At 45.5% G+C, this 17,153-nt stretch overlaps 1 protein-coding gene across 3 annotated transcripts in view; it reads left to right on the top strand.

Annotated features, from left to right (window-relative positions):
* CD36 (CD36 molecule (CD36 blood group)) overlaps positions 1-17,153 on the top strand; it is a 71,497-nt gene that overhangs the window by 5,206 nt on the left and 49,138 nt on the right. The window contains exon 1 of one of the 3 annotated variants that reach the window (XM_077338028.1): positions 8,269-8,435. The exons of the other annotated variants lie outside the window; for them this stretch is intronic. The gene's annotated coding sequence lies outside the window, so the exon portion shown is untranslated. Of the gene's footprint in view, positions 1-8,268; positions 8,436-17,153 lie in introns of those variants that run through there. 3 annotated transcript variants of the gene reach the window in all.

The following is a 17,153-nucleotide window of genomic DNA, read 5'->3' as shown; positions in this document are numbered from 1 at the left end:
AAAGAATGGAGCCAGCGTGGTATAGTGGTTTAACAGCAGCGGCTTCTAATCTGGTAAACTGGGTTTGACTCCCCAGCTGGCTGAACTTGGACTCCTCACAGCCCTGATAGTGCTCCTCTGACCGAGCAGCAATATCGGGGCTCTTTCAGCCCCACCTACTTCACAGGGTGCCTGTTGTGGGGAAAGGAAGGGAAGGCAATCTGTAAACCACTTTGAGACTCCTTTGGGCAGTGAAAAGCAGGGTATAAAAACCAACTCTCCTCCTCTTGATCTTTTTTTTTAAAAACTGTTCCTTCTCCATCAACAAATATCAGTCCAATTAAGCACGTGAAGCTTCTCCTGGCATGGAGGGCAGCTAGTAGGAAAATGTTGATCTCTATCAGGCTCTGGTAAAGCCACAGAAATACAACTGGTTAACAAGCAGGATATTCATATAAGGCAAAATAAGCACTCTGTCCTTGGGCATATTTAGGTGGCTGGTGGAAGTGGAGTAACTGAGGTCCAGTCAGCGCCCTGAGAGTCTGATATGAGTTTTGATTAGAACCATTTAAGTTTACAGGTGGCTTTTTTGGGCTGGGGGTATCTCTGGTATCTCATTAAAAAGAGGTGTGCAACTCTAAAGCAAGGATTGGCTTAGAAACCTTCAGGCATACTTTAGCTCTTCCCATCCCAGAGTCTTTAGCCCTGAGACTTTCTGCTAAACAAGCATATTCAGTTTCTATATAATTTAAGTATTTTGTTGCCATAAATCTTTAAAATACTACCCAGCTACTGCCAAATCTGTCTTCTCTCAGGCCTCTCAACTGTTTGAGAGTGAAATGGCCAAGCTCAGTTAAAAACTAATATAGTGAAGTCCCTATGTTTTGTATTAGGGCAGTTTTCAAAATTACTGTGCAAAAGAAGGCCCTTTGAGGGAAATTGTCAACTTCTACTTAACATCTGGAGAGTTTCCCGAAGGGCTTAAGGAGGCAGTGGTACATCCCCCTACTGAAAAAAAAACTGCTGGACCTGCGGGACCCCACAAACTACTGCCCAGTCTCACATCTTGTGTTTCTAAGGAAGGTAGTGGAACGGGCTGTGGTAGACCAGCTCCTAGCATTCTTGGAAGAAGCTTTGGCCCTTGACCCATACCAGTCTGGCTTCCATCCGGGCCATGGATCGGCGACTGCACTGGTCACCTTGATGGATGATATCATGTGCCATTTGGATCGGGGTGGTTCAGCCATTCTCATTCATTTTAGGTCTGTTGTCTGCATTTGATATGCTCGACCATGAGTTATTGGCCCAATTTATTTATTTTAGTGACCCTAACTTTCTCTCTAGTTTGAGGATGTGAATTGCATTGTGCTAGGCTCTTGTTTTTCATTTTCTTTCACAGTATGCCCCTTGTAGAGCATTATGTTCTGCGAATCAGAACAGATTGGTGGTTCCTGGCCCACAGGAAGTATGCCTGGCCTGCTTATGAGGCTTATCTGTTTTGGATCACTGAAACTAGCCTGCCAATTGAACAGAGCTTCTGCTGTACCTCAGAGGGGTCTTGCTACTGCCATTCAGGAATGGGATACAATTTTAAAAGACAGCAACTTTGGTTGTCTTGTCCCCTCAAAATAAAAATACAGGGGAGAGGAAATGGAAAGACATCCGTCCATTAAATACCCTTTCATCACCTCTGTCTTATTTTTTGCCATTGTTGTTAATTTTAATATTGGGAAACTACTAAGAAAATCTATTTGTTTTACATATTTGTTAAAGGCATTTGGGGGGGGGGTTATGTGTCAGTGCTGTCTAGAGGGCAGCATGTATTGCAGACAGCCAAATTTCCCGGGCAAAATTAAAGTGGGCAGAAAGGTGCCACTTGGCTGCACTCAGCAAGTGCTCTTCTCTTCCTCTCTGTAATTGATGGGACCTCAGATTTGTGTTGCAATGCAGTGCTGAGCAATGTTGTTTTGTATATTTGGTTTCTTCTTCCCTTTGGAGTTATCAGAGTCACAGCCCTTCTGGGAATTTATTTCCACCAGGTCGACTGCTGACAAAGAGCACTTTGTATTGGACAGTGAGTTCTGTCTGGAGTTGGCTTATGTTGTGAACAAAGATTTATGTATCAGCAACCTTTGTGAATTCTCCAGTCCAAACCTACATGCTTGCAGCCCATTTGAGTCACTCCCAACAGGAGGTGGAGGACATGACCCTTAACCTGGATATGTGGAGAGTGGTATTGTTCTGAGAAAAGCTCCCCCTCCCCTCCTCAATTTGATGAACATTACTAGATGGAGAACACAATCCCACCGATAATTGTAGGGAATGACAATTCAAGTTCCTTAAAATGTGTGACATTAAAGTTGAAGGACTGCCAAGTGGAAACAGAGGAAGAGGAGTGTAGTGTGCTGAGAACTTTGCAGAAAGCATGCTCACAGGGCAAACAGTGATTCCGACAACATATTCATGTTTTGAGCCTTAGAGTGGATTATCATATTTAAGTTTGGCTCAATGTTTGGGCTAAGTGTTGAGCAAAGCAGCAACCATGGTAGATCCAGTTGTGCCTTTGTGTCTTGGGGCTACTTTTCTTCTTGTGCAGTAGGTATGAGCAGCATTTGTTTAGGGCATTTGAAGTGACTTTAAAATTTAGGTTCCAGTATGGATTCTTCACACAAGGCACCTCTTTCTTACTTTATATCCTACAGATAACTGTGATGCGGGTTTATTTCAGTAACTAGGGGTCAAGCCCATTGCATTCAGGAATACACTGGGTGCTAGATTGGGGGTGGGGGTGGAGTGGAGGAAGTCTGTGGATGGCCTCCCCCTCCCCCTAAAACCTCAAAAGGCTACAGGCACCTGTTAGGGCACTGTGTCCGCAGCCACAGCTGAGTGACTCTGTTGTCTAGGGGTGAGGCACCCTCCCAGGGAGCCCCAAGGCCCAGGGGCTGGAGGCCCCAGGCAGGGAACTCACTGGCAGGGGCAGCTCTCACACAGGGATCTACAGCCTCTGAGCCTTGGAGGGAAGTGGGAGTAGGGGGTTGTCAGTGCTGGGGGACAGAATGCTATTGGCTGGCCGCTGGATAGACTGGCAAGTTAGTTGGAAGAGGAGGCACTCTGGTGGGACAGGCGTCCTGAGTGGGTGTTAAGCATTGAGTGGCACTTAAGCCATGAGACATGCTCCTCCTCCAAGCCCTTACCAGAAATATTAAGTGGAGTGAGAAATAAGCATGGCTCCCATGAAGCATTGCGAGAATACACATACATGATCTCCTCTATTTCTATTCTTAGCAACTCGTAGAAACACCAGGAAAAAAACATACTATGAAATTATAGTTATTTTTTTGTTTTTATTTTACAGTTATATTTCACCATTCTGCCACTGAGGCATCTAAATTAAGATATACATTTTAAAACCAAACAACAACAGCACATCATTAAAACAGTTAAAGTTAATAACAGAGCTAAAAACATACAAAGACATTAAAACAACAATTTAAGTAATTAAAATGTTGGCCGGAAAGAGGGATCACTGAGGGAGTGCCAAACACTGCTGGTGGAAGATGGCAACAGAAAGGCCAGACTAATTTCCCTGAGGAGAGAGTTGTAGACTTTTGGTGTCACAGCTGCGAAGGCCTTATTCCAGGTGGCCTCCTGGTCTCCTGAAGCAGGGCCTCCAGAGATGACCACAGTATTCAATATGTTCATAAATGGCAGCTTGTGGGGGGGGGGTGGCAGGGGAGAAGGTTCATGGATTGATGTGTAAGTGTACAGGTGGCATTTCTGTGACAGATATTACTTCTCTGTTCCAAGACAATGAAAACTGCTCATTAAATTGTCCCCTCAGGTGATTACCTTGACACACAAGCATGATCCAAGCTGAACTGGTGTGGTCTCAAGCATGTCTGATAATTAGGGGAATTTAACTAATTTGGAATCCCCTCTGCTTGGTAAGTTCTGTATGTCAAGTTCATGTCTGGCAGGAGAAAAAAGTGATCTGGATCCACTTAAAAACTGATTGGATATCACAGCAGTCCTTCAAAGTTCCTGAGACCCGTGTTGTCATATGATTGCATTTGCTTGCAAGAGTCTGCATCCATTTCTGTTGGAGAGAGGGATTTATGGCCAAAGGATTTCTGTAATCAGCCATGAAATTTCATCTGAGATAAATTTGTTGCAGTGGGATGGATAGTTTCTTTCACAAGCTTGGAAATCTATGAGCAAAGGTCAGCCCTGAACAAAACAACCTTCTCTTTCCACCCCCCATCCCCCTGCTACTTCCCTGAAAGCTAACAAACTTTGGAACAAACACTATGGAATGGACTGCTCTAAACTGGCTGCAGATATTTATCTATTTAAAGACTTTCTATGCGAGTTTTCCATCCAGTTCAGGGTCCCTGGGGGATTTTAGAAAAGACATTTAAGAGCATTTTAAATGTGCATGAACCCACACTACCCACATTTTTTTAATACACTAACATCAAGATTGCTGTTTGGTGGTGTATTCATATGTGTTATTATACACTGGGAGAAGGGGGACATGGGAACTGTGACAAGCCCTGTACAAGCGGGCCTGTGGTCTGTTGAGAATTTGAAGTACTTCATTGTTCTGCTTCTCTCCTCCCCTTCTGTATGAACTGGTAGTGAATCTAAAGCTAAGCTAAGTTGTTTGGAATCTCAGAATCTGGAGATAAATTTAAATGAAGAGGACTTGGGGAGAATTCTTAAATTAAAGATGGTAAGGAATGCCCACCCTTTCTTGGTCACAGATAATAAAATCAATGGGATAAAGTGGTTAGAGTGTTCAGCTAGAATTTGGAAAGGTCAGATTCAAATTCCCACACTGCCAATATGTTTGCAGATTAATTTGGGGGAAGGGAGTCACTATGTCTCAGGTTTCTGCCTAACTGATAGGACTGCTGTGAGATTCTGAGTGGGGAAAAGAACTGAGCTTCTTGGATAAATGGCAGGCTAAAACAAATGCTATTATTATTTATTTAATTTATATTCTGCCCTCCTGGGGAAGCTAGCTCAGGGTGGTGTACACCATTTAAAACATAATAATACAGTCAAATTCAGTTAAAGCTGAATTTTCTTGGAGTGGTTTGGAGTGCGGACTTCTAATCTGGCATGGGAGGTTTGATTCTGCACTTCTCCACATACAACCAGCTGGGAGACCTTGGGCTCACCACGGCAGTGATAAAACTGTTCTGACAGAGCAGTAAAATCAAAGCCATTTCTGCAAGGATGGCCAAATTGTGCATTGTCTCCTGCCTGCAATTGGGGGATATTAAATTGCTCTTTTTTGCTCCTCCATACTGTGCCAGGAAAGGGGCAAGAGGTCTCCCATATAAAATCCCCCTCCCGACCTGCAGGCACATGAGCCAGTGGTTGGGGCTGATGCCTCTCCCCGAGACTTGGTCTCACTTGGAAGAGACCATCTGCCATCTCATTTCTCTCCATCCACACTCTCTCCCCCCCCCCCCCACCCTGTACATTGAAAAGACAGCAGTGCTCCCTGGCTGGTAGCCACTCCCAGCAAAGCTGGAGGGGTACAGAAAGTGAGGGTAGGTGGGTGGGTGGGTGAGGGGGGCACAGGAGCAGTAGGATGAGGTGGCACAGGAAGGGAAGAGGGTGATGGTGGCAGCCAGTGGTGCTCCAGCCATCCCTTATAAGAGAGACAATCTAGGGACCTGTTTGGCACAAGACGCTTTGCAGAACAGAATGCTCACACGTGAGCCTCCTTTGGGTCCAAAGGAAAGGGAGGAGGAGGAAGAGGAGGAGGAAGGAAAGCCAGCTGAGCTAGCCCGTTCACCCACTGGCCATCTCAGTGAGCCACCTATCTTCCCTCTCAGGGCCGAAAACCAGCAGCAGCCTCAAGCCCTGCCATGCCTTTTCCTCCCTCGCATGGCTGCCAAATGGCCCGTGACAGCCACGCCAAGATGAACAGCAGCACCCGCCAGTCACTGTGACCATGTCCCATGCCAGTAATGAGGCATGAATGAGCGTATACTCTGCTTATGCTCTGCTTATGGCACCATTTTCAAAACAATTCTTAGAGGAGGAAATGGGGGGGGTGCGAGGGCAAGGGCGAGACAATGCTAAAGAGACTATTCTGCATTTCCCCCTCCATATGGTCTTATCCCTGATTGTTCACTGGTTGCTTACAGATGGGACGCATTATGTTGTTGTTGATGTTGTTGTTGTTGTTGTTAGGTGCGAAGTCGTGTCCGACCCATCGCGACCCCATGGACAATGATCCTCCAGGCCTTCCTGTCCTCTACCATTCCCCGGAGTCCATTTAAGTTTGCACCTGCTGCTTCAGTGACTCCATCCAGCCACCTCATTCTCTGTTGTCCCCTTCTTCCTTTGCCCTCAATTGCTCCCAGCATTAGGCTCTTCTCCAGGGCGTCCTTCCTTCTCATGAGGTGGCCAAAGTATTTGAGTTTCATCTTCAGGATCTGGCCTTCTAAGGCGCAGTCAGGGCTGATCTCCTCTAGGACTGACCGGTTTGTTGGCCTTGCAGTCCAAGGGACTCGTAAGAGTCTTCTCCAGCACCAGATTTCAAAAGCCTCAATTCTTTGACGCTCGGCCTTCCTTATGGTCCAACTTCCACAGCCATACATTGCAACTGGGAAGACCATAGCCTTGACTAAACACACTTTTGTTGGCAGGGTGATGTCTCTGCTTTTTAGGATGCTGTTTTTTTTTTTTTAGGACGCATGATAGAGGGTGGTAAATCCACTTTCCTGGATTTATCGCATCATGCTTTAAAAATGGACGAATCTCGATTTGGCCATTGGACAGCCTTGGGATGTTGATGACATCATGTGGAGAGGACTTAGTATGCCATATCCGAAGACTGTGCAGGAACATTTTCCTCATACAGAAATGGCCTAAATAACAGCAATTCTAGCACTGAATTGCCTTCCGATCACCTGGAACTAGTCTTCAGTCAGGGGGCATCTTCAATAGGGAAGGGGCTAGTAGATGTTGTTTCACGGGCCTCAACCAAAAATGCCTGTCAGAAGAGCTATTCCTTACAGACCCTGCAGAACTGTGCCAAATACAATAAGCAGAATGGCTGTAATTTCAGTACATCTCATTAAGCAAAACTTGAGGATGGGGGGGGGGGGCACAGCTCTTACCTGAGCCAAACTGGCTATGAAATTGGGGAAAATCTGAAATGATGGTCTCCCAGCTTTGGCAATTTTAGCGTTTGACACCAGTTTCATAGATCTACTGAAGTTGGCTGTGCTTTTGTGAAGCTTTTAGTTCCGGGGGGGCGAGGGAGAGTGGCATAAGAGGTTCCTGTCCTCCCCTCACCCTGGAGCTTGGGAGAGCAATTTTTAATTGCCTTCCATGCTACTTTCCTTGCTAAGTGCAAGTGTTTTGGAGGGATGACCTGACCATGTAGGGGAACTAGGTAGTTAGCTATAACACACGGCTTTAAAGTGCACCAAATTCGAGGGAAGTAAGCCTACCTCTAGGGTTAATAACAAAGTAGAGCAATCACAAAGTATCTATTTTTAAGTGTATGTTTGTTTTGAAGGCCAGCCAAATAAAGGCAAAAGGCCATTCCCAACTTTTCGTTTTTCATTGAATGTGGAGGGGGTAAAGTCATAATTCACCTTTTGCACCAACATCCCATGTTCGGGTCCTGCATAGGAACCATTATGAATGCTCCTTTTACTTCCACCCGCAGATAGGATTACCTGCCCTGGGCTGGGCTGGGGAATTCCTGGATTTTTATTGGTGGGGAGTTCGGTTTGGGGAAGAAAGGGACACCAGCAGGCAAATAACGCCAATAGACTCTACCCTCCAAAGCAGCTATTTTCTCCTGGGGGACTGATGCCCGTAGTCTGGAGATCAGTTATCATTCTGAGAGATCACCACATCCCACCTGGAGGTTGGCAACCCTTGGCTAACTGCTTGAGGAGAAGGTGTGCAATTGAAAATGTCCCCCTGTACACCCCCAGGTCAAATGAGTGGTTCTGTGTGTGTACATGCACTCCTTATGGGTCAGCCTGCTTACAGGTCTTCCATTCCACAACCACTGGTCTCTGCTGAAACTCTTGAGGCTTTACATTCCTATCACATGCAAAACAGTTTCTGAGCTGCTGTTGCTGATAGGATCTGTGCCTCACCTCCTCCTTTCATTTTGCCTTATTGTTGTCCCTTGAGAAATTGCACCTTGTGGAGGCAGGACTTGCCTGTTTGTATTCAGTGTCCTCTTAATATAATTGGTTTTAGTACTTAAACAAAGTAGCCTCCCTACTTTTGGTTGGTTGGCCGCCTTAATATAATCAGCTTGAGCACATTAACAAAGTGGCCACCCTACTTTTGCTTGGTGCTGACTGTTTCTGTGGCTACTTAGGGCATGAGACTGACCAGCTGAGGACAAATAAAAAATGTTGCCAGTTTCTCTTAGAAGGTTGTGCAATAGAAGATTCCAGACAGAGGTAAGCTGCAGTTCTTCTATTTCTACCTACTGCCTTCAGCAGTATGCGTGTGTATAGGAGAAATTCTTTTTAAAAAGTTTTTCTTTCTTATATTTCCACTTGGAACTTGGTTTATAACTTATGTATTTTAAATGGAGCTGTATGTTTTTAGGTGTGCATGTTAAAACTGCATTGTATAAATGTATTGGTCATGCAGTTCATGGTTAGAGTTGCCAACCTCCAGGTGGTGGCTGGAGATCTCTTGGAATTACTACTGGTCTCCAGGTTACAGAGATAGGTTCTCCAGGAGCAAATACTTGCTTTAGAAGTTGGATTCTATATGATTATACTCTCCAAACTAGGATCTGCCCCCCCCCCCAAATCTTCAGGGTTTATCCAACACAGAGCTGGCAACAATATTCAAGATCCATATGTATTTTGTGAGTACCCATGCCAGAGATTTCGGCTTGATGTCAGTGCATTTTGTGGGCACTCATGGTCCACGTGCATTTTACGGGTGTCAATAGGGTTGCCAGCTGTGGATCTAGGAATGGGCAAGTTTTGGAGCAGGGAGGAACCTCAGAGTCCACTCTCCAAAGCAGCTATTTTCTCCAGGGGAACTGATCTCTGTCACCTGGAGATGAGCTGTAGTTCCTGGGGATCCCCAGGTCCTACCTGAAGACTGGCAACCCTAAAGGGCCTGGTCTAATTTCTGAACAGTGCATGCTTTTTGTTAGCCTGTTTCCTACTGGCTGCCTGGAGCATGGACCAGCCCATAATAGCAGAGATGAAATAAGGTAGCGTGCAACGAAGTTTGATTGTGTTCCAGCCAAATGTTGTGCAAGTCAATATAGTTGTGATCAGCTGTGTGAGAGAATTGTATGTAATCCCCCCCCTTGAAATGACTTCTAAACTGGTTTTCTGTAGTGGTGTGACAGAAAAGGATTTGTTTCTGTCCCTTCTTGCTTTCCAGCTTGCCCCATGTTGCTAGATATAGAGATCTTTGGGCAAGCAGGCTAGGGACTAGTGACTTTTGGAAAGTCTAGTTGAGTGGGCTAACTTAATGGCTCAAACTGCTTGGGCCACTTACACTGCTGGGAATTCAGCATTTGGCCTCAAAGGGGATTTTATACTTATACACCTTTAAAAGAATGAAATAATTAGTATTCTGAGTCTAAATCTTCTTTAGAAGCTGTTATTCCATTTCAGTCCCACTGTATTTATTCCAGCCTGATTTTGCTCTTCTCCCCTTTTGAGACTTTGAACAGTTTCATCTCTCTCCAGTGGTTCTCTTGTTCATGTTTGGCACCTGATAATTAAGAAACTAAAATGGGAACTGGGGAAGGGGGTGGGTGGGTTGAAATGAAGAAACCCATTGAGGGGCTAACCTCCTCCTCAATAATAGAAACAGTTGTAGCTTTAATAAATACCCTCTGAGGATGTTGCTTGGTAACCACAACAGTAGTACCAGTGGAAGCCTTGTTTTCCATCTATAAAAGGCAGGGGGAAGGCATAAGGTCCTTTCCAGGGATGAATTTTGAGGAAGACTTTTCAAGGCTGTGTCAAGGAGCAAGACCAGGCTCCTTGCTACCACCAGACTCACATGATTTACCTAGGTCTGGCTGCTTGACACTATTCAACATCAGCCACCCCATAAATGCCAGTGTGGTTTAGTGCTTAGAGTTTCAGACTAGGATCTGGGTGACACAAGTTAGATCCCCGTCGTGCCATGGAAGCTGACTCAGTGACCTTGGGCAGTCGCACTCTCAGCCTAACCTAGTTTACAGAGGTATTGTGAGGTTAAAACTGAGAAAGGAAGCAGGAAAAGATGAGATACGATGGGAGGCTTCCAGGGAAAGGAAACAGGTAATAAAGGAAGTAGTACTTGCAGGTCCTCTTGCTTAAACTGGAGGTGCAGCCTGGGGCTCATGACCTGCAACCTGTGAAAATCAGTATGCCAGATGAACCTGTTGTTTTTCTTTGCCAGTGAAGGGCTTTCCCATGCACCTGACAACATGCATATTCAGGTGGGGTTGAAAGAGTTCCCTATTCAAGCACTTGGAACTGGCAAACCTGGTTTTCCAGATTAGAGGCTGCTGTTTTTAACCATTATACCAACTGCCCCTGAACAGTAGCTCCATGCAGTAATTTCAGGTTGTGGCAGTGCCTTGGAAATTATTATTATTATTGTTGTTGTTGTTGTTATTATTATTATTGTATTTATACCCCGCCTCCCCCCGAAGGCTCGAGGCGGCTTACACAACCCCATCCCCTAAAAACCATAAAATAATAAGTTCCAATAAATTTACAATAGTGGCAACAATGATGGCTTAATCTTACTCATTTAGTCTCCGCATCCTCAACTACAGGAGGGGGGATGACACTCTCTACCACCAGTTTGTGAGGGGGGGGGGTGATCTTCTTACCGCCTGGCCTCAGCTATAAGCCTGGCGGAAGAGCTCCGTCTTACAGGCCCTGTGGAATGCTGGTAATTCCCACAGGGCCCTCAGCTCTTCCAGGAGCTCATTCCACCAGGTTGGGGCCAGGACCGAGAAGGCCCTGGCCATGGTCGAGGCCAGGTGGGCTTCCTTGGGGCCGGGAATGACCAATAGGTTAGCCCCCGCAGAGCTTTACGCTCTTTATATGGCGAAAGGCGGTCCCTCATATATGCTGGGCCTAAACCACAGATGGCCTTGAAGGTCAAAACCAAAATCTTGAACCTGATCCGGAAGGCAACCGGTAACCAGTGCAGCTGCCTCAGAGCTGGCTGGATGTGAGCCCTCCACAGTGTAGCTGTGAGGACTCTAGCAGCCGCATTCTGGACGAGTTGCAGTTTCCGGATCAAGCCCAGAGGCAGGCCAGTGTAAAGCAAGTTACAGAAATCTAGTCTGGAGGTGACCGTCGCATGGATCACTGTGGCCAGGTGTTCGGAGGACAGATAGGGCGCTAGTAGCCGAGCCTGGCGAAGATAGAAAAATGCCCGGCTAGCTACCTGTTTAACCTGTGCCTCGAGTGTTAGTGAGGCATCAATGGTCACCCCTAAATTCCTGGCCTGAGATGCGATATTAAGTTGCGTCCCGGCCAGAAAGGGTAAGCGCGCTTCCTGATCTGCCCCCTACGGCCCAACCACAGGACCTCCGTCTTGGAGGGGTTGAGTTTCAGGCGACTCTGCTCGAGCCATCCAGCTACGGCTGTCCGTAGTGCATGGTCCAGATTCACAGCTGCCTCATGTGTCCCTAGGAGTTCAGTTTCTCGCATGAAACATAGGGGGATTTTGCTGTGTTTTAGTAATATCTCACTTAAGGGAGTTAGATGAACTGAAGAAAACTATAGCAAAAGGCTCATGCTTTTAGAATCAGAATTCTGTGTGGAGCACAGGGCAGCAAAGATGTCAGGGTACACCTTGAGCAATAAAGGGATGGAGAGGGGCACCTCTCCATATGGATGCATGCAAGGGAACCAGAACATTAAATGGGCCAAGAGCAAGGCTGGACCAAGTAGCCCATATACAGCACCCATTTAGCCCAAGCAGTTCATCCAGTACAGCAAGACTGAGGCAGGGGAGAGAAGGCAGATACTACTCCCCAGTATCATTTTAGCTATGGGAAAATGGTCTACAGGGAAGGCAGTCCTAACCAAAATTAGAGTGCACAGTCCTTTCAGACGGAGCTCTCTGCAGAGACCAGCAGCTGCCATACAGTTGCCAGTCCCGGTTGAGAACCTGTTCTTTTTCTGTGTATGCACATTAGCCCACAGGCATCCCCAAATGGCAGCTCTGTAGTTGCTTGTGAGCCAGAAAATGAGGCTCCATGAGCTGTGTAGGGGTCCTGATCCATGAGATAAAGACCATAGTTAGTGAAATCTATTGGAAGTGATGAGCACTCTTGAGAAACTTGTTTCTGCATGTTTCTGTGTTATGTTATGTGCTGTAAAGTTGCTTTAGACTTATGGTGACCATATGAATTAATGTCCTCTAAAATATCCTGCCGTTAACAGCCTTGCTCAGTCTTGCAAACTGAGGGCTATGGCTTCCTTTGTTAAATAAAAAAAAAAACAAAAAAACCCAGCAGCCTCTAATCTGGAAAACCAGGTTTGTTGCCTTCAGCTTTTCCTAGCATGATTGTTTTTCCAAGTGACTCTTACCTTCATATCATGTGACCAAACTACAATAACCTCATCTTGGTCATTTAAGCTTCGAGGGAGAGTTCAGACTTGATTAGATCTAGAATTTACTTATTTCTTTTTGGTGGTCCACTATATCTATATAACTCTCCTTCAACACCACCTTTCAAACAAATCCACTGTATATTCCCCTTCCTTGCGACTCTAGAGTGTTTATAGCAAATGTGAAATGAGTAACAGTGTGCAGAATAATATATCATGCTCAGGTAACTATATCAACAGTTTTAGCATCATCAACTGACATAGCATGACATAACAGGTTCAGGTGGCATTCATCCACAATCTCATAGAGTGCGCTTGTCTGGATAGGAGGGTGGTGCCCAATAGATGTTGCCCCTGGCTTTGATCGAATACCTGGTGGAAGAGCTATTTTGCAGGCCCTGCAGAACTGGGATAGCACAGAGGGCCCGGATCTCCTCTGGGAGGTTAATTTACCAGGTGGGGGCCAGGACAGAGAATGACCTGGCCCTGGTCAAGGCCAAATGTGCTTCCTTGGGGCCAGGGATCACTAGCTAGTTGGTATTGGCTGAGTGTAGCGCTCTTTGGGGGCTTTAGGCAGACAGATGGTCTCTCGGGTATGCTGGACACAGACCATGTATGGCCTTAAAGGTAATTACCAAGACCTTAAGCTTTATCCAGGATTCATCTGGTAACTATTGCAGCTGTTAGAGTATGGGCTCAATGCGGGCCCTTCATAGTGTTGCTGTGAGGACACTGACCGCTGCATGCTGGACCAGCTATAGTTTCCAGATCAGGAATAAGGGTAGGCCTGTATAAAGCGAGTTGCAGAAATTCAGTCTAGAGGTGACCATCTCATGGATCACTGTGGCTAGGTGTTCCGGGGCAAGTAGATCACTCGTAGTTTGTCTTGGCATAGGTGGAAAAATTCTAGCCACACTAGCGGGAGGTGTCTAGGATCATATCTAGTTTTCTGATGGAGAAAGCTACTGACAGCTATACCCTGTCCAGGTTGGGCAACTGTGTTTCCTGGCTTGGACGTTTCCTGCCCAGCCATAGGACCTCTGACTTTGGAAGGTTGAACTTCAGATGACTGTGCTTGAGCCATCTCATGACTGCTTCCAGGCATCTGGCTAAAGATTCTGGGGGTGAATCTGGGTGGCCATCCATCAGGAGGAAGAGCTTGGTGTCATCAGCATACTGATGGCACCCTCCACAACTAACTAATCATAGAGCATCTTGGTTTGTGCATTCTTCTGGTGTTCTGCCTGCTGATCCTAGGATAATGTCAACCCTGCTGGCTGTTTGGAAAGACTTCCACACCAGCAGCTATGCAGTTCTTGCATCAGAAGTTCAAAGGCTTGGCCAGATATCCTTATCCTGTGCAAAAATGAATGCAGAGTGTACTAGGAATTTTGGAGGAGACTGATTGGAAGGGAGGTTAAAATGCATAAAATGTACACTGCAATTGGCCAAAGAATCTGATACCATATTTTCAATCAATAAATAAACTTTTAATGGCATGAATTATAAAAATGGGGTATGCCATATTTTTTAAAAGCCGTACTCGAGTTAAGAGAGTTTGAAGCATGGTGTCTTGAAAACAAATATGACACTGTTGTGGCCAGCGACTACATCTGAGCTGTCTTGGCCAGGCCCTCTCCAGAGCTTCATGAAGCAGGTTTCTAACTACCACTTCCTGCAAGGGAGAGGACACTATGTGGGATAGGGGGGGGGTAATTACAGGGAGTGGCTGTTCTGTGACTCCAGAGGCAGGCCATGTGACCTCATCTGGAACAGCCAGTTTATAATATATTCCCCTTTCTCTTTCCTGCCTTGTTTAATTTCTAAAATGCTCGACTTGAATAATAAAAAGGATGCTTTTAAGAAGGATGGTGTGTTCCTGCCCAGGGGCAACCTCTGAACTTTTCTGTTCAGTTAGTCTCACCTCCAAATGAACTGCTCTTACCATCCTCTTTTTGTATGGACTTGTTCCTCTGGCACCTACAGGCAGGTGAGTGGCTAGCAAGTTTTGTTACTTCTGCCTTTTCCAGCTCATCCTGGTTCCCTCCAGCAGCCCCAATGCAGCCATGTAGAGCAACTGGCAGACAAGTAATAGCCCAGTTCCTACACTGGAGTAACTTTGCATAAGCCAATTGATTTCAGTGGCTTTAGACTGGTGTAATTCTGCACAGGATTGCACCGTGGGTCTGAGGGAAGCAGCACCCACGTTCTCCTTAGAAAAAGGAATAGGATTGCATGCAGTTTTGCTGATCGGTTATTAAATGACCAGTGAGGGAGGTTAAAGAAGGGCAAGGGGTCATGCATGACATTAAAGGTCCTAAGAGAAGATGTTTGGGGTACCAGGGGGTGATGAAACAAAACCCAGCTAATGATTGAAGGGACAGGTTAGAGTGGACTGTACCTTTCAATATACTGTTGACCTTCATATCCTTAGTCCCTTGTGTACCTGGAGGGAATGTACAAGGAAAGTGCAGAGGAATCTGTGCTCCAAACCAAGCAGAACTGGTCAGTTGTTTTGATACTATGTTAGCATCTAATCCTAAAATACTTACAGGGAAGCTGTTGTGTAATTTTGTGTAAGTGGTTTGAAAATGAAAATAAGTATTTGGATACAGAGAACTTGGCAGCTGTGAGCAAATTCATCACATAAAATGTTACACTTCAAAGCTGAAGTGCTTCCCTCTCCCTAAAAACAAAACCCTGAAATTTTACCAGAATGTGTTTAATTCATACTGGCTGAAGGCATTCGGAAATACTTCAGTAAAAATTGAGGGCTTCTCCACCCAGTCTCCCCCACACTTTGTGTACTTATTGTAATTAGATCAACTGCTGCAATTAGATCACTGAATTAGATCACTGGTCCATCAAGATTAGTACTTTCTACTGAGACTGGCAGTGGCTGTCCAAGGTTTCAAGATGAGGTCTTTTACAACACCTAATACCAGATCAATTTATCTGGAGATATTGGAGATGCCAGGGATAATATCTGGGACCTTCTGCATGCCAAGCAGGGGCCTGACCACTATGATTCACTCCTTCCCAGTCTCCTGTAAGAGTGGTCCTTTAACATAACAAATGGTGGGTCATTGCTTTGGAAGACCTCTGGTGGCCAAGAACATGCTGAACCAAGTGGCAAGCCTTCACTCATTGTCTTTGGGACACAATTCCCAGAACTGAGCTTCTGGGAAGCAGAGGGAGAAGCAGGGGCTCTATCAGAACCTCTGTTGCACCTCAAGTGTCTTGATAGCCAAATGACCAAATCAGAGTTCTTTTGCCCATCCCCAGTGAATCACACTGAGAGAAAAACCTTTTTATATTTTTACTGCAGAAGAAATATAGACACAGGGGAGTACCCAAATCTGTGTGGAGAACAATACAATTACATATGATTAAATAACTTCCCATATGTGGTAGGGAAAGCTGATGCCCTTATGGGTCAAGCCAGTAACCTGGGGTCTCCACCCACCTCGGACATCCCACAGGACCACCCTGCAGCCACTAAGCCAGCCCCCCAAAAAAGTTGCTGACAAGTTCTGAAAAAGCTGCTTCCATTATCTCCCCCTCCTGCCCAATTGTTTACATAAACGGTAGTGACTCACTCACTCTTTAACCTTGAGGAGGGCTATCTCAGCTATAAGATAAATTTTGGTCTTGTGGGAGAGCTTATCAGAAACTAAATTCCAGAGAGGAACAGGCCATTTTCTCTGCCTGGTCAGAACCAAAGATTTGAACCAGGACAGGATGTAGAATGATAGCCAATCTCTAATAACTATATGATCAATCAGAAGGTTGCAACCATTTTCTTTATGACCATCCCATCAATCCCTCCACTTGGGACTTTCCCAAAGTCTTCAGCTTGCTTAGATGCAGGGAAAAGTCCCAATTTGCCCCCTCCAAGGGGCCCAAATGATTGCAACCTTCCTGTGTGATGGTGGGGATAGAAACCACCACCTAAATCAAATTTAACAATCAATTGCTTGGCCAGCCAAATCTTGTAGTAGTTACACTTGGAGGCCTATTTCTGAAAAGTTCTATTAAAGAACACCACTTTAGCCAAATTATTCCAGGGAATGTTTTAACTGTTTTCGAATCTACTTTCAATACTCATTCCCAATTTGTATGAAGTCAATTACTATTTCAGCACACCAACAAAGACCAAGTCAGCTCTGTGGGCCAGATAATGATCCAAATGGGTCCAATCTGGATCACGAGCACCTCTGGTTCAACACACTTTCCCCAAAGCTCCAACTAAGAGGGTGAAGACCAAATCTAAAGATAAATGCAAAACAGCATCTCAGCAGGGTGTTCCTATACTGACTCCCACTCCAAAATTCCAGGGGACACCCAGGATTATGTCACTGGGCTTGAGATTCTTTCCAGTTTTGGTTTCAGGTGGGGAATTGGAATGGTCTTACCAATTAGCTAAATTCCACACAGATCTGAAGTGGAACAAATATGGTTCCAAATGCAGACTCTGATGCAATTGCCTTCATATCCATATTTGATGTCTCCAGATTATCTGGAAGAATGTGGTAAAAATAGTTTTCAGTCCAGAGAGATGAATTTGTCCCCTTA

The sequence above is a fragment of the Paroedura picta genome, chromosome 5 (genome assembly GCF_049243985.1).
Source record: "Paroedura picta isolate Pp20150507F chromosome 5, Ppicta_v3.0, whole genome shotgun sequence".
Taxonomy (NCBI): Eukaryota; Metazoa; Chordata; class Lepidosauria; order Squamata; family Gekkonidae; genus Paroedura; species Paroedura picta.
The sequence above is the reverse complement of the archived record's forward strand: the minus strand, read 5'-3'. Positions and strand labels throughout refer to the sequence as shown.